We start from the raw sequence: 23,316 nt of genomic DNA on the forward strand, positions 1-23,316 counted from the left end.
TGCTTCTTCTCACTCCTTTTCGAATATGTATTATATGTCTTATGTTTGCTTTTTTAAAATTTCTTTTCTTCTGTTTTGACATTGATATTCGAAATAAATACATCAGTCAATCAAATCAATCAATCAAGTGAGCCGTAACTAGTATTAGAGTATGTAAAAATGTGAGAAAACATCAGATTAGCAGCATTAAAAAGGTTTTTATGTCATTGTTTTCATATCACTTTCTGATATACATGTTTCTGTGCTTCAAGAATAAAGTACACGATGTAGCCAAGTGGACATTTTTGTAAATCCATGAAAAAAAACAAAACAAAACAAAAAAAAACTCAGTTGCATTGTTTTTTTCATGCCTAATGAGGAATAAAAACACTCAAGAAAAGATCTCGACAAAGGTTCTAATAATTCATGCATGAAAGGGTTAAGCTGCATGTGGCCCCTGAACTAAAATGAGTTTGACACCCCTGATGTGTTTCTTCAGATCAGGTTTATCAAGAACAGCAAGGTTACAGTAATGGTATGAATTCCAGTATGTGTAAGTGTTCGCTGTGTTGGCTGATATAATAATAATAATAATAATAATAATAATAATAATAATAATAATAATAATAAACTTTATTTGTATAGCACCTTTCATACAGAAATTGTAGCCCAAAGTGCTTCACATTGATTGAAAAAATACAATATTAAAATAAATTAAGATTTGATTATACATCAAGAAATAAAATGAAATTTGAGAGAAATACAATAAAATAAAAATAAAAACAGCGCACATTAAAATATTTGATTATACATAGAATTTTTGAGTGCAAGAAATAAAATGAAATTTGAAATACTATAAAATAAAAAATAAAACAGAAATACAATAAAATAAAATAAAAATAAAAACAGCGCACATTCCTGGTTCCTGAATTGTGACCCCATTTTTATCTCCTTTCAAAGGCTGATGAGAATAAAATGTTTTTAATTTGGTTTTAAATATATTCAGTGAACTGGCTTCTCTAATGTCTTTTGGAATTGTATTCCATAACTTTGGTGCATAGTTAGTAAAGGCTGCGTCCCCCATTTTCTTTGTAATATTTCTGGGAGTCGCTAGTAACCCTGCGTTTGATGACCTCAGTGTTCTTGTTTGTACATAATTGATCAGTGAGTTTGCAATGTAACTTGGTCCGGTTCCATTTAGAGCTTTATACGTGAGGAGTAGTATCTTAAAATCAATTCTGTAGGTTACCGGTAGCCAGTGCAGGGAAACCAACACTGGAGTAATGTGCTCTCTCTTCTTGGTTTTGGTGAATAACCTAGCTGCAGAGTTCTGAATCAGCTGAAGTCTGTCTGTGCTGCTTTTTGGGAGACCTGTAAGGAGTGCATTACAGTAGTCCAGTCTGCTGGAGATAAAAGCATGGACCAGTTTTTCAGCATCCTTTCGATTTATAACCGGTGTTACTTTGGAACCGATGGACTATGGAACCGAAACAACAAAATCCATGAAAATACAAGAGAACAACTGTAGAATAGATGTCCACTGTAGTGACCGCTATGCATGAAAGGGTTAATATGAAGATGGAAGAGCAAAAATACTGTCGGCCGTGCCTCGGTTCAAATCCCTAAAAGTAAAGAGATGATCTTTTCTTTCCACAAAAGCATCCGCTCACTCTTTCACCATCTGTTATCATTCAGTTCAAGGCTTTTCAAAGGCCGGGCAGCGTAGCCCTGGTGTTCTGACAGCATGTCTGTGGTGTGCGCTGGGATAAGGAGAAGATAATGTTGTGTTTACCCTCTAATGCTACCTTGGCATTTACCCCGTGACTTTACCCTGTGTGTTGTTTCCTCTTGTACTTAGGCATCAGCTGTGTCCAAGGGCACATGTGGGTCAGTCCGCCGCTTTAGAAGGCTGTCCTTGAAGATAAAAACCGAATTGTCCAGCTTTGGATTTAATGGCTAAATATTTACTCTGCGTCTGTAGATCATGTCAGAGGGAGTCTTTCCAAAAAGCAAACACCCAAACAAACACAAACAAAAAAGAGGAGCGCTCATGATGGCAATGTGCAACTTTCAACTCTCTCTGCATGCAATGGAAATATTTCAAAATACTGATGCTTTGGATGCTTTTTATGGTTTATTTTGTGAGTTAATCACTTTTGCTCAGGGGTGGTACAAGTGCACACATTCTTTACTTAAATGTAGGAGTGCCAGAAAAATCTTTATTATGTACATAGATAAGATAAGATAAGATAAGATAAGATAAGATAAGATAAGATAAGATAAGATAAGACTTTATTTATGGTAGACCTAAACCTGGGGTCTAGTCTGGTCTGGTGCGGTAGACCTACACCTGGGGTCTAGTCTGGTGTGGTAAACCTACACCTGATTTTTCACAATTGTCGATGCACTTTTATGGATTCCTTGGTATTTTCAGGTTGTATTTCCAGATACAACACTGGAACGTGTGGTGCATCCTCTGGTGTATGGTCCTACAGTGTGAGCAGTCAGGTCGCATACGAGCATCGGTTTGTACAGTGTGAAAACATGAATCTTTACGATTGATTCGCACAGTTTGAGATGGAGCTGTGTGCAACGATCGAAATAATCGCACAGTGTACGGCCGCCTTTAGCAGTTGGTCAGTGGAGGCCATCTTCTGGATCTATTCCTGGAGGCCTGTTGTTTCCCCCTGGGCAGCACCTCTGATCACGGGATCCCCATGCATGTGTAACTGTCCTGCACCTTCAGGTAGATCTGCCCCTTCAGTTTTGATCACCTTCCCTCTTATATAGTCCAAATATATATGTATATGCATTATATATGGGATATATTTCATTCATTTCATTTCAATTGTTTATTTCAAACCTGCGACCCCAGTTAACCCATAAAGACCCAAACAGCCACTGACGACCAAAACAGCTACTGATGTAAAATGTTTAATACCTTCTGATCCACTAATCCTTCCAATCCATGTAAATCATTGTTGTAAAATACAGTTCATCATCTTTTCATGGTCATCAGATATGACCCATTTGGACGTTCAGAGGCTCCGTAGTGAACATAGAAACACCGTCATCTCTACAACATTGATTCACCGATAAAACCCATGGATTTGGATCAGTGACAGTGGATGGAGACACTTATTTTATTTTCCGTTAATGTTATATTTTTCTGACAAAGTCACTTTTTCTTCAGTTTTCTTTGTTTTTGATATAATAACCCTCAACTTTAATCAGAGCTTTTATGAACATCCACATAATTAGTAAACTAGAAGCACTCGGAGAGCGCAGACCTCCGCCAAGGCTGATCAGTGCCCCCCCCCCCCGTGGGCCCCCCCACCCCCGATCACCACCAAAATTTAATCATTTCTTCCTTATTCCATTTCCAACAAACCCTGAAAATTTCATCCAAATCTGTCCATAACTTTTTGAGTTATGTTGCACACTAACGGACAGACAGACAAACAAACAAACAGACAGACAGACAAACAAACAAACAAACAAACAAACAAACAAACAAACAAACAAACAAACAAACAAACAAACAGACAAACAAACAGACAAACCCTGGCAAAAACATAACCTCCTTGGCGGAGGTAATAAATCACTTAAGAAAAGTTAACTACAGAGAAAAAAATATTTTGGAACTGCCACCAAAGTAGCACTGGGTCTTCATGGGTTAAACACTTAACAAACGACAACTGGACAGCCGATACACACATGGTTTGAAAAGGGGATGGAAGAAGCATTGCTTTTACAATTCCAACCCCTCACACCACACAACCCATCACAACATTTCACTACACCAATACAAAACGATACAAAACATTATAGAACAATATAGAACATTACAATAACACATCCTCACAGGACAGGAACAGAAACAGGCCCGGACACACTCTGACCCCATACCCACTCCCCCTAATGGCACCCACACTGTTTAGAGCACAGGTGTCAAACATGCGGCTCGGGGGCCAAATCCGGCCCGCTAAAGGGTCCAGTCCGGCCCTTGGGATGAATTTGTGAAATGCAAAAATTACACTAAGATATGAACAACCCTTTTAGTTCAGGCTCCACTTTCAGACCAGTTCAGTCTTCAGTTGGCAGGACCAGTAAAATACTATCATAATAACATAAAAATAATGACAACTCCAAATGTTTCGCTTTGTAAATGTTAATATTTTCATGTATTTACACTAACACAAAGTATAATTTTGCAAAAAATGCGAATAACCTGAAATGTCTTAAGAGAAGCAAGTACAATTTTAACAATATTCCACCTGTTATTAAATGTTTTTTTGTGTTTGTAGATCCACTGTGATCTGAAAGTTATAATGTACATGTGTAAGTGATAAACTGAGGCAGAATATTGTTAAAATTACACTTATTTTTTCAGTTTGTTCATGTTATTCACATCTTTTCAAAGGATAATTTGTAAATATAAACCTGTTCATAATGTAATTTAACTTTTTTCACTCTAAAACATAGAGAAAAGTTAGGAGTTGACATTATTTATATATTATTATATTATTATTTTACTGGTCCGGCCCATTTCAGATCAAATTTAGCTGAATGTGGCCCCTGAACTGAAATGAGTTTGACACCCCTGGTTTAGAGCATCAGTGTCACTGTCTCTCCACCAAGTACTTCTTCATTATTTGTTTTTTAAAAATTCTTTTAAACTGAAAAATGTTTGCACACTTTTTTAATTCATCTGCTAAACCATCCCATAGTACTGTTCCCCTTACTGAGAAGCACATTGATTTTAAAGTAGGTCTTACCTGATATGCAGAGGATGTGGGAGAAACAGTTGCTTTGAAACCCCACACCACATGACAGATCAGCTTGGGGGTGGTTTCATCATCACCCCCAAATATGGAGATTGCGTACCCAACCCCAAAGACAGACAGACTGAACCCAAGGCCAGCTGACCTGAGGGACAATCATGAAGTCCAGGGGGAATTCAACTACCTCCTGTCTCTACTCACTGCACTCACTGAGCAATACTGGAAGAATATCTGGGAGAAAGAGGCAACACATAACACTAAGGCCCACAGTCCGATAGACTTACAGAGCACAGCCAACTCCTAGAACACAGGTGTCAAACATGCGGCCCAGGGGCCAAATCTGGCCCACCAAAGGGTCCAATCTGGCCTGCGGGATGAATTTATGAAATGCAAAAATTACACTGAAGATTAGGGATGTCCGATATTGGCTTTTTTGCCAAAAACCGATATGCCGATGTTGTCAAACGCTTAATTTCCGATTCCGGTATCTACCGATACTGCTGCCGATATATGTGGGATATTAAACTAATTTTAGGTAACATCACATATCTCATGTCATGGAATTAACACATCATGCCTAATTTTATTGTGATGCCCCATTGGATGCATTCTCAAATGCAACAAGGCTTTCAACATGTAAACACTGTCTGTGCAAAGAATACATACTTCAACTTCAGTTGTGGAAAAAATGCCATATTTATTTATTTTCTCTCCCTCCCCCCCTCCATGAGTCTATTACAGTGTGGCAACTCTACTGTACAGTTTTGAAAACTGCACATTTCTTTCAGCTACAAACAATGCTTCATTTACGCCTCAGTAAATGCCAGCGAAATCAAGGCATTATTTTATCAGTTTTAATGACAGGCAAAAAAACCGATAACGATATTCACCGATATTACATTGTTATGCCAATATCGGGCCGATAATATCGGTGGACTGATATTATTGGACATCCCTACTGAAGATATTAACAATCAATGGTGCCAAAATCATTTTAATTCAGGTTCCATATACAGTCCAATTAGATTTCAAGTGGGTTAGAGCAGTAAAATATTATCATAATAACCTATAAATAATGACGACCTTCAAATTTTCTTTGTTTTTTGGTTGTAAAAAAGTAAAATTACATGAAAATGTTTACATTACGAAACTATACTTTTAAAAAAATGTGAATCTGAACAAATCTGAACAAAAACAGAAATGTTTTAAGAGAAGTAAATGCAATTTTACCAATATTCTGCCTGTAACTAAATATTTTGTGCGATTGTAATGCACATGTGTAAATGATAAACTGATAAACCGAGGCAGAATATTGTTAAAAGTGCACTTGTTTTTCTTAAGACAATTCAAATTGTTCATGTTATTTGGATTTTTAAGGAAACTCTTTGTAGATGTAAACCTGATCATAATATAATTTTACTTTTTTCACTGTTATTATTTTACTGGTCCGGCCCACTGGAGATCAAATCGGGCTGAATGTGGAACTGAACTAAAATGAGTTTGACACCCCTGTTCTAGAACAAGACCCAGTAGTCTTCACCCTAACAGACATCCAAACAAGACTGTCCAAAATGAAGAGCTGCACCAGCACCAGGGCCCAACATGACTGACTTAAGAAGCTGACTGCGCTCCATGAACGCACATATATAAATAAAATTAGTAATTAGAAGTAAAAGTAAAAAGTACAACAGTCCAAGCTCTGAAATGTCCTCAAAAGAATAGAAGTATTTTTCTATGATGCAAAATAAATCATTGTTAATTCTTCCTGAATTCATTTTATTCACTCATTAAATTCAATAAAACTAAAGTTTAGAAAATTCAGAGGCTTGAAAGTACAGATAATTTAGTTGAAATGCAGAGTAAATGGAACAGGCCATCAGGAATATGAACTCAACCCACGTACAGATCCCCCAAAACTGGACTAGCATCATAAAAGCTTTGTAATAAAATGAAGTTTAGACACAGACTGCAGCAAAGTGAGGTTGAACACCGTACTAATATAAAATATTTGAATGTACTGCAAATGAAAAAGCCTTTCCCTATTATGTCCTTTTTGCAGATTCTGTAGAAAATGGCTGATGAACTGTTTCACACGTAGGCCGTGGATAATTGCTGGTTCTACATTTACACAGACCTGTGACTTGTGGTTCGTGTCGTGTTCACTCTTCTCTTCTCCTTCTCTTCACTGCGACTCATTCATTGCACTGAGTCTAAATGAAATTTTGCATGAGAGGAACGGCAGTATTAATATTTTCCCAGAAAGCCAGCCATTAGCGCCGCATGATTTACATCTGCCCGAATGCTCTGGACATCTGTCTGAATGTTGCTTGGCCATTGTATTTACATAAATTTAGTGCGTGTGCATGAGTTATATAGGAAACCCCTTTTTTTTTTTTTTTTTAACAATGTTGTAATACCTTTTACAGGAGCTAATCTCAATGGAAATGAGGCTCATTGTTATCAGCCCCAGGCCTTAAGTGTTCTTGCAGTGTAGACTAGAGTGGCTCCGGGTTGTTTGGTTATCCTGTGTGTGGACCATTGTGTCCTTTTTTCCCTTTTTTCTGCACAGAGAGAAAAGAGAGGAATCTGGGTCTCTCTTCTACGCTGCTCTGATACCAGTTATGCAAACCATTATAGAATTTAACCAGGCCAGCTCTTATCGGCTAATCCAGAAGTAATAGATTCTATTAAAAATGGATGAGGGAGTAGGGGGATCAGTGTGTGTGTGTGTGTGTGTGTGTGTGTGTGTGTGTGTGTGTGTGTGTGTGTGTGTGTGAATCCAGCAGCTGCAGCAGTCCTGCCGTCCGTATGTCAGACTACTCGTCTGCTGTGCATTACTTATACCGGTTCCAGCAGAGTCTGCCCTGAAGACTATTTTGTCATATAGTCGTCCACAGGGTTTTAACGACCATTAGAAGGTTTGGATACAACACATGAGCCAGTGAAGTTATCGTCAAATCAATGTGAGACAGCAACTAACTGACTTTTATCTCATCTAGTGGACTCATTGTGCTAGTTTTTTCTGTAAGCTGGTTGGATGTTATATATTTCGGCTAAAATTTTCTTAGAGGTCTTATTTCTGTCTTTGTGCATAAGAAATCAATAGAAGTGAATCCCCAAAGGAACTTTGTGTTGGTAAATGCAAGTTATGCAAATTTACAGGATTTCAGTTCTGTTGCAACATGTTGATGGTCATATGAACTATGTTTTCAGGTCAAAAATGTCCAATTTCATCACAATTAATGCTATATTTTCATGTCACAAATGGCCAAGTTATATTTGAACTGAATTTACCTGAAAAACTAATATCCTATTCTTTTAGATTCCCCAATTTTTCTTACAAGATTCTATCCTACATATCACATGTTTTATTTTTACAGGTTCAATATGGAGTATGGTGCTGATCCATCCTGCTTATGTTACGCCAATACATACATTAAGAATGTCACATGTCACTTTTTAAATCAACAGTTTTCTAATAATAAGCATTTTATATAGAAATAACAATTCTATATTGTTATTTACTCTTTAGTATGATGATAAACTACACAATAAATAATAGGCCTGTAACGGTACACGTACCAAACTGAACCGTTTTGGTACACACCTTTTTGGTTCGGTACACAGCTGAAATGGCACAGTATGTTGAGAAAAAGAAAAAGGAACAAAAGACGTTGTTTGATGCGGAACTGTAAATCTGCGCAAGTTCCACATGGACAAATTGAAGGACGCGCACATTGACCCAAAATATGAAATAACAGCTGATATAAGGTGAAAAAAAAAACCAAAAACAACAACAACAAATATGATGTGAACCTGGAAGGAAGAAACTGGAGACCCTCCACCATCAGTACAGTCCAGTTTGGGTCAGTTCAAGCCCTGGTGAAAGACAACAACGAGGAAAGAGACGTTAATAAGACGGACGTTGTTTGGCCCCTAGGAACTACGGTAGTTCTAAAACACTTACACTCTGTCTGCTCTGTCCGTCTGTCTGTCTGTCTCTCTCTCACACACACACACACACTGTATAACAGAGGAATAGAACCTGGAGTTAGACATTGAAAGTATATAAAGTTTCACTTTCGTTTCACGCCAGCATTAGTTACGTTAGTTATGGACCCCCCCCACCCCTGTCTCCGACCAAAAAAAAAAAAAAAACATCCCCCCAACAAATCGCACCCTGCACGTGCACGCGCACGTACACAAAGTGTCCTAAACAGTTTGTTCTCTGTCCTAAAATAAATAATTTGGTTAATTTTTGTTGTCACTGTTTCTCTTCAGTTTGTTTAAACAGAATACCAGTTTACTCTCTTGTTAATGTTGCACTTCATGTGGAATTTTTTTGGTATTTTTCTGCAGAATGTGAACTGACAGAACTGTGATTAGATTTTTGTTGTTTGTTCAAAACTACCTGTCAGAGAAAAGTGCAATACTAATGTTTAAAATACATTTAGTAATATTAATAATTCATTTTATTTTCCATTTGATTTATAGCAGCAGAATTATATTCCTGTTTTTCTAGATTCTATTGTGTCCAAAAATTGGGGGAAGATTTTTCAAAAATTCATAAATGTATTAAAGACATTTTGAGGTGTTTTCTTTCTTCTCATACTGAACCGAAAAAAAAAAACCGAATCGTGGCTTTCAAAACCGAAAACGTACCAAACCGAAAATTTTGTGTACTGTTAGTAAATAGTACATATAACTTTTTCAATTTGTCTTTATTTTTTGATTCTGCAGTTCTTCTGCTCTTCTGGGCTTTTTGTGCTTTGCTGCTGTAACCTGGAATTTCCCCTTTTGGGACAAATAAAGGCATATATTATCTCATCTTATCTTATCTTATCTTATCTTATCTTATCTTCTAAACACACATATAGGCCCAGATTTTATGTTCCTCCTGTTTTTTAACAAGACATACATTACATAAGAGATCATTATTCACTGTTTTAAACTTTATCAATGTAACAAAACAGCAGAATATTTCACAAATGTAAAGGCGTAACATTCACAACTATTAAAATTCTAAAATATTTGTTTAATATAAAACACGACAACATTGAAAGTTAACTTTGAAGTGACAATGAACAAAAATCCTTAAATACCAAAGAAAGTGTGTATATGGATACACCAGTATCTCACAGTAATGATACTTTGCATTATATTGGCCCAGCCTAAGGTCAGAGGTTAAATTCGAAGTATAAAAATGTCCTGTGAATACTTCGGACTCCTCCCACTCCCCACCCCCCACCCCCCCTCTAACCCCAACAGCACTTTCAGCCAATGACACCATGATGCATAATATGGTGTTAATGATGGAGGGAGTGCATTGTTATTCACTGAACATGTCTTTGTCACTGGAGCAGAGCCGGTGTGTTTTCACCTCCGTACTGACCTCTGGATCCCTGTTAATCATTTATTTCTTCCTAAATTAACCTTTCTGTGCCTTTCCTGTGGCTCTCCTGTTGGGTCCCCACTGCTCAGCTGCATTAAAACATTAGCATAGCACACACATGCTAATCCACCCGGAGACTGAAAAGGGGGACTCGTCCTAAACCTTTTTCATTATCATCTAATTATTAACTGAGGAATCTGGAGAAGTGCTAACAGGAGCTGAGGCGGCTGGGGGAGGGGATTGTGCAACTGTGTCAGGCTGAGTGTGTAGGTTTCATGTTTGCTGAGAAGTAGCATCTCTAAGTTTGTCATAAAGGACATGTCCTGGTCTCCTACCTGTTTGGATTTATGTTATAAACAGGTGTGTGTGTCTCAGTCAAATGCATAATTGTGTCTCTAAAATCCTTTTGCTCCATGTTCACTGATGCATGACTCAGTTATTGAAGTAAAACAGTCAGATCCATCATCTCCAAATGGATCCTTTATCCTGATACTGTCTGTAAAACTAAGAAATAAGACCATGGATGGAAACAAAAAGGACATGTGACATTTATGAAGCAACAAAACTATATTCTTTTCATATTTCTAAGGCATGTTTAGGTGATCTCGCCTTCGCCCATAAGTAGCTGGGATAGGCTCCAGCGACCCTCGTGAGTCCCCCTAGTGAGGATAAAGCAGGTTCAGAAAATGAATGAATGTTTAGGTGATCAGGTGGATGTTCCATTCACTTCTACATGGAATGGATCAGTGTTCAACCTTCTTAGTTGTCCTTCAAATTGAACGTCTGTTCCTCCTCGTAGATTCTACAGCTGATATATTTGATGGAAAATTGTAGTGTGTTGAACCCTGTAAAACCTGAACCATTAAATCATTGACAGAAAATTCCAGTTCTTTTAAACTGGAGCCTTTATTGGTCCTTCTGAACAACCAAAAAATGTTTTTTCAATTATTAATTTTAGGGATACACCGATACCACTTTTTTCCAGACCGAGTACGAGTACGAGTACTTAAATTTGAGTACTTGCCAATACTGAGTACCAATACTAGTACTTAATAATCCCATTCCAGTCCTTAGTTCCTTTTGTAAATGTGCTTTATTGTCGTTGTCATTAGTCTGACTGGAACAAAGTGCTGCTGCTGACATTTAATGTGTTGAAATGAGCGTTTCTCAATGAATCCACCAGGGGGCACCGCTCTGAATTAACCATACTGGACAAATACCATGAAGAAGAGTAAAGTTTTATGACAAGAAGAAGAAAGTCAGTAATAACAAACATAGAGACGACCAGAGGTAACACTAATGTGATTCTAATATTGTAGCGTTTTCACTGGTAAGGTTTAAAAGCAAAGCTTCAGCAGGTAGAGAAAAGAGAAATGAGTGATAAGTTTAGTTTTCACTTCCGCTGGCGGCGGTCCGCACCACTCCGTACCTCCATAGTATTAAAAGTAGGATGGACAACGGCCCAGTCCTGGGTAGTTTGTCATAAATCTGTCAGTAGTTTTTCTCTAACTCACACAGTGGCTCTTTGAACAGATCCTCTACCTCCACGGTTTCCGCTGGTATTCTCATTCTGTTTACGCATCCACCAGCACCTGGAAAATGGGTGGAATGTACGCAGAGGACGGACAGAACGCTGCGTCCGTATCTGTCTGTGTCTTTAACGTTACTTGCAGTCAGCGTTACTTTTATCACCGTCATTTATTTTGAAAAATCTCCACACTCTTCACACTCCACACATGTTATTCCACTGCTGTGTACCTGCTGCACTGAACTGTGAATGTCACACAGCTGTAAGTGGTGTCGGTGCATTTGTATTGGATAACTTTTACAAGTACGAATACGAGTACACACACTGAGTATCGGAGCCGATGCCCGATACTGGTATCAGATTGGTGCATCCCTAATTAATTTCAATGTATGAGTTTCAGTTTTGTATCATATCTGATCCATCAGGTCTCAGTGTTGAAATATTATTATTTTTGAACTAACAAAAACATAATATAACACAAACATGTCTAATAAATTGTTAATTCCTTTTCTAAATGGTCCCAGTTCTTCCTCTTTCCTCATTAATGACAGTCTTGTAGTGTCACTGGAAAGGCCTCTGGTGAATGAACTCCTCCCCCTGGTGGATTATCTGTGTATTGCATGTATCTAATTGTATACATCAGGTTTTTCAAGAAAAAAAAATCACACTAATCATGTAGAGGGCTTCAAAACTCATGGATCAAATATGATACGTTTGGTGTTATAGGGTTAACAGATTTACACCAATAGAATCTCCAAGGTGGACCAGAATGTTCTGTTAGATTTGAAAAGTCCAACCTAATGATTTGACTGGATTTTCCACCATGATATGCAAATGAGTTCAGGTCAAAGGTCATGTTTGGTCATTCTATGGAGCTGGGTATGTATTAAAGGCACTGTTTAACTATTATATACATGAATGATACAGAAGTGGATCCAACTGCATCAGAGCTTTGATGGGATTTGGAGGAAATATTGGTGGTTCAAGGTGATGTCAGATGGAGCTGAGTTCAACATCTGGAGGTTTAGAGAGTTGGACAAGATCAGTATATGGAATCACAAGATGGATCCAACTAGGAGTCAAACAGTCAGCTATGTATGAGGAAGTCTAGGACAGTGGGACAGGTAGGGACAGGAAGGACTGGTTCTGACTATAATTCTGCCTTTCTCCTCCTTTGACACATATGATGCATCTTTGTATAACTGAACAGGTAAAAAAAAAAAAAAAGCCATAATGACACATGTTAGATGCTTTTGTTCACTGGGTTGTGTGTTTTTCTTGGTTTTCTCTAATAGACTTTGTTATCTGGAGAAATCAGCATCAGCTTGAAGGAGCTTAAAGAAAACCAGGAGTTTATTTTATCTGACTTATTTAATTTTTTTTTAAGAACAAAGATTGTCGAAGAGGAAATTTCAAGTTAACAAAGCGATGTCTGTGAGGCTGCAGCTAACCATTACTTCCACTGTTGATTAATCTGCCAACTGTTTATGCATTAGTTGTGAAAAATGATGATTCACATTCTCAGATGTCTTGTTTGGTCCACATTTACACATTCATGTTATAAGTTTCAAAGAGTCTCACAGAATCTCAGAGTCAAAGTTATACAATGAGTCTTTTCATTCGATCAATACTGTCTCCTCAGATCACCTTCACACATTTTCTCCCCTTTCTGCTGAAAATAACACGTTATGTTCAAATTTGTCACATCAAATACAGACCAAATATGCACTAACTTAAAAAATGCACGAGCCAGAATTAACAAAAAATGAAGCAAAATGAACAAAACCATCAACAACACAAGGAAAAATAAACATATACAAAATAAATAAACAGCTGATTTCAAACCTTAGATCACAGTGTCTCACATCTTAAGTTCATTTTACTGTGGGGTAACTTTAAAATCATGCAATTATCAGGTAAAAAGTCTCCAGATTTTTGGAGTCAGAAAACAATTACTGTTTTTTCTTAACCTTTAAAGACCCAAAGTGCCACCGACGACCAAAACCATCTACTGATCTAAACGCTTTAATAACTTCTGAACCACTAAACCTATCAATGTCAACTACTCAATGTCCAACTCTGATTCCCCTGTAAAACCCATGGAGTTGGATCAATGACAGTGGATGGACACACTGGGTTTATGTTCAGTTAATGACAGATTGGACTGAAAAAGACACTGTTTTTTCAGTTTGATCTGTTTCTAATATAATAACCATCAACTTTAATCTGAGCTTTAATGAACATCTACATGATCAGTGAATTAAATTAAGGAAAATACATGATTGTCACTGAAAAAATGCAAAGCAAAGAGGATAATATTACAATAACTGGTGATAAATCACTTAGGAAAGGTTAAATATAGAGAAAAATTCATTTGGGAACTAACATTCACGTTTAATAGCTGCTCTAAATTTAGTGACTGAACTGGACAAACAGGTGGATTGGACTGAGGGGTTTCTTTGAATACCTTCTGCGTTCACCAGATCTCACACCACTAGACGTTTTTTTAATGTGGATACCTAAAAGACAAATTCTACGCTACGAGACCTGCAACAGTCGCTGAATTGAGAGCAGCCATTGAACATGAATGCACGCAAATACCAAGGGAATTGTTTGGTGATGTGTGCGATTCCATTGCTTGGCGTTGTCGGCAGAGTCTGGACCGGAAAGGACGTCAGTTTGAGAACAGGAGGAACAGACAAAACAATAAAATGATGTTTGGAAATTCTATTACATTTTGAACATTAAATGAATTTTAATAAACATCTACTTTACAATTATTTAAAGCAGTGTTTTTCAACCTTGGGGTTGGGACCCCACGTGGGGTCGCCTCGAATTCAAATGGGGTTGCCTGAAATTTCTAGTAATTGATAAAAATAAAAAATAAAAACTTACTAATAAAAAAATATATGTTGAGTTGAGAGAGACAATCACAATCCATAAAAGACATGACAAACTCTGAGTGTGAAACTGAAGCACTGTGGTTCTGTTTATCTGTCAAATGTTCACTGTGGTCGGTTTCAGATGCTGCAGCTCTTTCATAATTCATAGTTTGAGTTCTTGTTTGTTCAGTATTAATTGTCAGCCTTGTAAATCCAAGCTGGACTGACTGTACATATCCTGACCAAGATAAATAAAACTCTCACTTTGTGCAGTAATCTACACCTGGCTTTACTGCTGCCGTCCACAATAATATACATTATATAGACTAAATGTCATCAAAAATTAACATTTATTTGCAACATAGTATAGCAAACTATTACATGATCAAAAACAAATTAATTTTAGCAAAAAATATCTCTGAATGTCTGGGGTCACCAGAAATTTGTGATGTTAAAATAGGGTCACAAGCCAAAAAAAGTTAGGAACCACTGATTTAAAGTGTGTATACATTTTTTTTGGGACACCCTGTATATAGCCTTCCATCCAGGTAACCCACACCTGGAGCCTAGAGCTCCCTCTAGATACGACAAGAGGTCTTAGGATACAACAGGAAAATACATGATTTTTACTGAAAAAACACAAAATTCAAAGGATAATGTCATAATAAATTGTGATAAATCACTTAAGAAAAGTTGAATATATATTAAAAAAAAATGTTTTGGAACTGTCACAAAAGTAATGCTGGGTGTTTATGGGTTGAAGTTATAGACAAATGAATGATCAGCGTAGTTGTTTCCTTAAATTATTGAGGAGTATTGGATGAGTGGAGTCATGGTTACGGCTGTGGGTTAAATTTCTGGAACTTTGCAGAACCCACTGTGCTTGTTTAAATGGAGCCACCATTATGTCCTCATCACTGGCCTCGTGGCTCTCCAAGTGACCTTGTTATCTCCTCCAAACACTTCTGTGTTGATCTTAGGACAGTTGACACATTAGAAAATGAGCCATTTTATTTTTTAAGCCCCTTCCATCAATGCGGAGGGAAAGCGCTTGAAAAAATAAATTTGTCTGCCAAAACATCCTTATCAGTGAACCACGGGGGACAGTAGATGGACTGTAAAGCACAAGGTCTTTATCTGTGTGCCAAGCCCTCAGCGGACCCCAGAACGCTGATTATCAGCTGCATGGATGTCGCCCAAGAGCGCCGAGGATTAGACGTCCTTGCAGCCTAAACTTTGTGGCCTCCTTCCTATCATGCTTGTCCTTGAAACATGAAGTTGTAAGCTGTAGAAGTGTATAGGCTGCAGAGGAAATGTGAGAAGCTGATTTAAAACCTCCAACACAAAGACAGATTAGCTTCTGAATGAGGAAAACTGGTTGGAAGGAAGAAGCCCCAGCGATGGTCCGTCTGGGCCCAGGGCTTCACTGCTGGACTGAACAGCACAAACACTGACCTACATTTACAACCTAAACTCTAAGATTTAGCCCATAAACTGCATTCATTTATTCCCAATAGATGATTCTCTTCGTTTCTTATGCCCCGTTTCCATTGCGTGGTATCGGCTCGACTCGACTCAACTCGGCTCGGCCTTTTTGCGTTTCCATTATGAAAAAGGACCTGGAATCTGGTACCCGGTACTACTTTTTGGTATCACCTCCACCGAGGTTCCAGAAGTGGGGACCAGATACTAAAACGTGACGTTTAAACACTGCCACCGTTTTACAAAAAACAGATGCGGAAGTGGACAGTAAATATAGCGGTACATTAATCCACATGACAACAACCCAAAACTACACCATGGTTGGTCGAGGAGATTCAGTTTTTGGTGGCCGATGTAAAAATTCAGACAAGACAACACGCTACGAGCGAGTTTTCAGCAACTCACTGAACATCAACACGGAAATAATGCGCCACATCGCTATGACGTCCAGGTACACTAAAGTCGGTAGTATCCTGTAATGGAAACAGTCTCCAGGAATACCGAGCCAAGCCGAGCCGAGTCAAGCTGGTTCCACGTAGTGGAAACGCGGCATTAGTGTTTCTCGTGGCTCCACTGTTTCCAATTAGTGGATGTGTGTGGTGTCAAAAACCAGTATTTTAATCAAAGTATTCATTTTCTAATCAAAAGTATTCATGTGCATGCCAAAAGTTAAATTTCAGTATAATGTGACGGTTGTAACAGAGTAGTTGACTTTTTTTCCTGGGAGACCCACAAAAGAATGAAAACGTGTAGCCATTGAAGGAACACGTGAACTTAGGCAAAGTTACAAAACGGGGCGGGCAGAAAGAACCCGTGAGCTCATGGAAAGTTCCAGAAAACGTGGCGTGCAAAAGAAGTACATGTGAGTGGAAATTTTTGAACATTCTGGGAAGTACCTAGAATGTTAAAATGTGAAAAAACATCACATTAGCAGCAGTTAACAATGTTTTAATTTCATTCTTTTCATATCACTTTCTGCTATTGGGTCAAAACACGGTATTCGAAATCTCTCTGACAGGACATTTTAGAGACAATTTGACAGATTAGTGTTACTAAATGACCCATATTTTTACTTTTATTTAATTTAATTTCCACCTGTAGTCCCTAGACAGGTGACAAGAAAAACAGCTGACAAAATAAAAGTTATATCGCAATTTGGTCAAAAGTCATCATCAGGTTGAGTGTTATCGTTAAACTCGTCCATTTTAACACCGTAGAACAGTTCGTTTACGCCTGTATGTGATGCATAAAGTCTGTTCTATAGTTAACGGTCCTCACTGTCCATTATATGACGCGTTCTTTAATCTCTATTCTTTGGATTATCCCAGTCACCAAGGTTACATCCATTTTAAAGATGGTTTCCTCGCAGCTGCAGGCAGCGTTTGAATAATACAGTCTACCCAAAGTGTTTTCATCCATCTACAAATTATGCGAGTAATGGAGGATATTCCAATTTATGACTCATTTTCATTTTCTGTAAGTGAAGGGATTTCCTTGGAGATTCGTTGTGTCCCTTGTGTTTTCTCTGCATTTTCTGTCCCTCCTCTCCGCACATGTGCAGTAATGGAGGGGCTGTTGTGAAATTGCCATTATTTTCAAAATGGAATCTGACCCTGCTGAGGCTTTTAGCTCTTCAGGTGTGTGTGTGTGTGTGTGTGTGTGTGTGTGTGTGTATGTGTGTGTAGGTGAGACAGCTTGTATGAGAGCAGTCTGAAGTGGACTTGTCATCAGGGGACAGATGCTGAGTGGAGGAGGGGAGTGGGTACACAACAGTAGAGGGGGGGGGGGGGGGAGGTTGTCTTTGTAGGTGTCTGGGTCCGACCCCAGCAGCTCCAGCTCTCTGTCCTTTTAGAGGTGACGGTAATCATGTCCACAACAGAATGACATCACTCAGGCTTCCCACGGTCAGGACCAGCCTGGAGAAATCACAAATTTAAGTTGGAAAACCAGAATTTGAGGTAAAGTGGGACACCAGTAAGATTAGTGCAGTGAAATCCAGGTCTGTTCGTCCCATAAGTCTGACTCTATAGGTGGCGCTGTGGTGATAATACTGCACGCAGATGTTTTTAAAGGTGCAGGAGACTTTCGTGACCAGTTTTTCATCAAATCTATCAAACCTAGGTCATATCCTCAGTATCATAAATCTGTAAGTCTGTCTGTGATTACTCACATGAATCTCTTGCATAAAGGTGGCCATACACTGTGCCATTTTAGAGACGATTTCTCAGCCGTGCGACTCTTTCTGGGATCGGGCCAGATGTGCCTCTAATCATGTGTCGTGCTACATCCCTAGTTGTTGTCAATGTTTTTATTCAGAATCAGTTACAAAAACATCCACCATTACAATTTGTCCAAATTTTGAAAAATACACACAGAGTGAGCAAACCAAAAATACGACAAAGGAAAACAAACATAGCAAACAGACGATCCAACAATGCCCCCCCCCCCCCCCCCCCCCCCCAATCCCAGGACTTATGACATATGACACCAAGGGAGGCCACGTAAATTGTAATTACATTCAGGTTGAGGTATCAATATATTGTTGAAGGGGATGCCAAATCAGAATAAACTGGTGTAATTTATTTAATAATGAGAACCGGATTCTCTCTAAGTGAGAGAGTTTAACCATTTCTTCCAACCATAATTTAATTGAAGGAACTTCTGATTTTTTCCCAGAACAACAAAATAAGCTTTTTTGCTACGATAAGTGCATAAGATAGAAGTTGACAGTGGTGTTTGTTAACCCTTTCTTGGATACTGGTCACTACAGTGGACAGCTATTCAAAGCTTTTCTCTTGTATATTTATGGATTTTATTGTTTTAGTTCCGTATCAGCCAACACAGTGGACACTTATGCATCATCCCATCCACTGTAATTCATACCATTACTGTAACTTTGCTGTTCTAGTTAAACCAGATCTGCAGTAACATGTTTGAGTACTGAAGGGGTGGGAGTTATATTAGACTTCCTCCCACTCCTTTTCAAATGTGCAAATGAAGTCATGTATATGTATAAGTTTTGTTTTTGTGTTTTCTTCCATGACCTCTTACGACCTGTTCTATTTCTAAAGACTTAGTAAGAACACTTTGTCTTGTTGCATATTCAAAATAAACTAAACGAAAATAAATAAATAAATAAATAAAAAATTGCTTGTTATTGTTACTAAACTGCAATTAACTGTTTTTTTGTTTGTTTGTTTTTTTAACAAAAAGTTGGGGTTTTTTGCATTTCATTTCCATGAAGTGAGTAATGACTAGTATTTGAGTATGTTAAAATATGAGAAAACAGCAGATTAGCAGCATTAAAAATGTTTTTATTTCATAGTTTTCACACGATATATCAGTAAATCCATGTTTTTTTGCTTCAAAAATTAAACGCATGGTATCAAGCGGACATTTTTGGAACTCCATGAAAAATAGGTTCATAAGAAAATTTCCAGTCGTATTGTTTTTTTTCATGCCTAAAGAGGAATAAAAACACTCAGGAAATAAATGTTGATTAAGGTTTTCATAATTCATGCATGAAAGGGTTAAGTTGTAAAAATGGATGAGAGGCTTCAAGTACAACTAAGAGTGGATCAGGTTTTAACTCTATATGAAGCATATCTGTTAGAGTTTTAAATATGTTAGTCCAGTATGGAATTAATTTAGGACATAAAACATAACTATGGAGAAGAGTGGTTTCTTCAGTTACATCCCTACGCTGTAACAAGGATACTGTGAAATGTACAGTAACTTGCTGGCAGCAATTAGCAAGTAAGTTGCTGTATTATTCTACAGCATACTTACTGTATATTAAATTACAGTACCTGTAAAATACTGTAATTGTCATTACAGTACCAATCACAGTACTGTAATTGCTATTACAGTACTGTAATATGATGATGCATTTTGTATCACAGCAAATAGTGGACTACTGTGAAATGGGAATTTGGGGTATTTTATTGAATACTCCAAAACAAAAACAAGCACTCAACTTTTTGTTTTAAAATGATGAAGCGAAAAAAGACATGCAGATATGTGATACGTGCATAAATTTTAGACTTACTTTTCTCATGGAACCAATAAAAGATGTCCTTGCTTTTCTATCTTTTGCATGGTGAGTAAAAATAAAGAACTGCTGTTTGAGGTGATAGTGTGGATTTTTTAAAGTAATACAGTTGAGAAAATGTTCTGGCAAAGGATGGCGATGTAAAAAATGGGAATATCCTTTATTTAGCGCACTCTTGAACCAATATTGATTTATTTAGGTGGGCTTTGTTTTAGGTGGGTAAAATTCGCTTTGAGCTGAAAAGAAAGGTTGAAAATACAGCTGAAAAAGTTGAAAGTGTGGCTTGTTGAAGATTTCTACAGTTTTACAATTTCATTTAGCAGACGCTTTTGTCCAAAGCGACGTACAACATAAGCAAGAATTTAGACTGGAGGGAAAAAGCCTTAGTAAGTGCAAAAAGTGCTTCAAGTTTGATCGGCCGCAGGCGCTGCCATCCAGTACTAGAAGAAGTGCTGATTTCTCCATAAACCATTAAAAATTTTTGGCATAAAAAGCTGAATATTTCAAAAAAAAAAAAAAAAAAAGAAAAATAAATATAAATACAAGCACTAATGTCCTGAAGAAGCTGAACATTTTAAAGTTTGAACGGTGAAAATCTGTGAAAATCAGACACATTTTGAGTAGTATTTTACTTGTGGAGTAGGTGGTCACATAACAAATACTTGCTCCCATCCCTAGTGAAGAATATTAAGAACAAATACGTGCTTACCTCTGGAGAAATTCCAGTCATATGGCTGCCTCCTCTGGATATTCAATGTTGAATACGTAGTATGACCCAAAGAGGGCAGCTAAAAAAAAAATCCCGCTCAAAATTATTGTATTTTGATTTACAGTAAAATATATTTTACTGTAGAATTCACACGCCAATTAACCCTTTCATGCACAGTGGTCACTCCAGTGGACAGTTATTCCACAGCTGTTCTCTTGTATATTCATGGGTTTTGTTGTTTTAGTTCCATATCAGCCAGCACAGTGGACACTTATGCATCATCCCATACGCTGACATTCCGGTAACTTTCCTGTTCTTTTATCTAAATCAATTACTAATTGTTATTAAACTGTAATTAACAGGTTTTTTTTTAAAACAAAAAAGCGTATATATATATATATATATATATATATATATATATATATATATATATATATATATATATATATATATATATATTTGTTTGTTTTTTTTTGCATGTTATCTGAGTGAGTAATAACTAGTATTATAGTATGTTAAAATGTGAGAAAACATCAGATTAGCAGCATTAACCTCCTGAGACCTAGGAAAATGAAAATTTTAGCATTTTTTCCATTAAACAATTGTCTGGATTGGAAACTGCATAATGCAACAGTTTTTTTTGTTTGTTTGTTTTTCAGATACATTTTTTAAAATTATTTTTTATTAATTAATTAATTTATTTTAATGGAATGTTGTTTACAATGGACAGCAAGTAAAACTGTCAAACTTTTGTCCCCTACAGAGGACAAAAATGCATTGCTGGGTCTCAGGAGGTTAAAAATGTTTTTATTTCATAGTTTTCATACAGTATGTCAGTAAATGCATGTTTCTGAGCCTCAAAAATTAAACACATGCTGTCCAGCTGAGTGGACATTTTTTAACTCTGTGAAAAATAGATTCATAAAAAAAAACAAAAAAAAACATCAATCACATTGTTTTTTTCATGCCTAAATAGGAATAAAAACACTCAGGAAAAAAATCTTGATTAAGGTTCTCATAATTCATGCATGAAAGGGTTAATTTTGCCCATGATGCTTTGCAGATCTACAGCAGCATACTGTATACAGGTTCTACAGTAAGCATTTTCTCATTATACAGTAATAATGCTGTGAAAACTACAGAAACTTGTTACAGTGTAGTTGTGATTATTATCAGTATTAGCTGATATGACTTCTGAGTACTTATCATGAACATTTGGACCATGTCGTCCACAGTGAGCTGGTTGTAAATGTTCCACTCAGTTTTCCTGGGTTTTCCGGCAGGTGTCCCAGGCTGAGTGCAGCCCTCCTTCACCATCATGCTGGCCTGTATCCAGAGACGGCAGAACCTGTCATCGCAGCGTCTGGCCTGCACGCCTAAAAGCCTCAACGTCCCGTCAGCGCCGTTACTGCTGCCGGTGCCGCCGCTGCAGCCGTGCACCCGTAAAGGTGAGCCCCCGTCACACTGATGCTTTTGAATCACTTGTGTCAAATGCAGTAACGAGGTCGACCTCATTGCCTTTGAGTGCGTGGAAGGATCAGTCCTGGTTTTTAGAGGTGTGCTGTGAAGCTCCTGGAAAAATTAAAATAATGAGCCCTCCTGATGATGATGATGCCTTTTAATAGAGCTGCTAATCAGCGTGTTCCTGCTGTGCAGATGTGTGCAGGTCAAAGTGGACTGTGAAATTACAGAGTTAATCAAGTCTCCTGAACGAGGTCACTAATGATATTCACATTTGGTGTAAAATGTGCTGGATGTGAGTGTTGCTTGACCTTCATTTTGACTGATTATGGGGCTGTTTTTTAAAAGGCTGAGCACAGTTAATATGCACCTGATATGTCAGAGCATTTATTTTAGTAAAATAATTAGAGGATTCATACATATCATACATATTTACGTAGATTTAGGTTTTGGTCTGATTTTCTACTCCATATTTTTTGTACATTGGTCCAAATTGCCCACTCTTTTTTTTTCTTTTTTTTAGTACGTCATAAACACTGTACGCCATAGTAAATGTGCATGAATGAAAAAACAACCTAATCTAATGAAATGAGCCCATAATGATCCCTGTTAGTGTCAGCTGTGGATGGTTGGTACCTGACGTCCTGCACATGCTCACAGGTGTTTTCACTTACTGTGGCTGTTCACACTTCCTGTCAGACTGAAGTCATGCTGTGAGGTCACCAAACTGCACTTCCTTCAAACAATCAGTACAAGTTGTCCGGTCCAAACAGGTGCAACTAAACTAAATCCAGAAAACACCTGTGTTACTGTGACCGACTGGAGACACACAATCTGTAATATTATGTTTTCCTCTCCATTTTCAAACTAAATAATGTGCATTCAGTTTCATTTTCATTCAGTACATTCACAGTGCTTTTCTAGTTATTATTGTGGAGGCTTTCTTTGCAAAAAAGTAGTCTACTTTTATTTTTACTTCTATTACTACTTCTTACTATTCTATTTTTAATTTTTTTTTTTTTTTACTTTTTTTTGGAGTGTTGTCTAT

General features: G+C 37.5%; 1 pseudogene; it reads left to right on the forward strand.

Annotated features, from left to right (window-relative positions):
- LOC115430759 (protein FAM222A-like) overlaps window positions 1–23,316 on the forward strand; it is an 81,333-nt pseudogene that overhangs the window by 22,077 nt on the left and 35,940 nt on the right.

This window comes from Sphaeramia orbicularis, chromosome 12 (assembly GCF_902148855.1).
Source record: "Sphaeramia orbicularis chromosome 12, fSphaOr1.1, whole genome shotgun sequence".
NCBI classification, from domain to species: Eukaryota; Metazoa; Chordata; class Actinopteri; order Kurtiformes; family Apogonidae; genus Sphaeramia; species Sphaeramia orbicularis.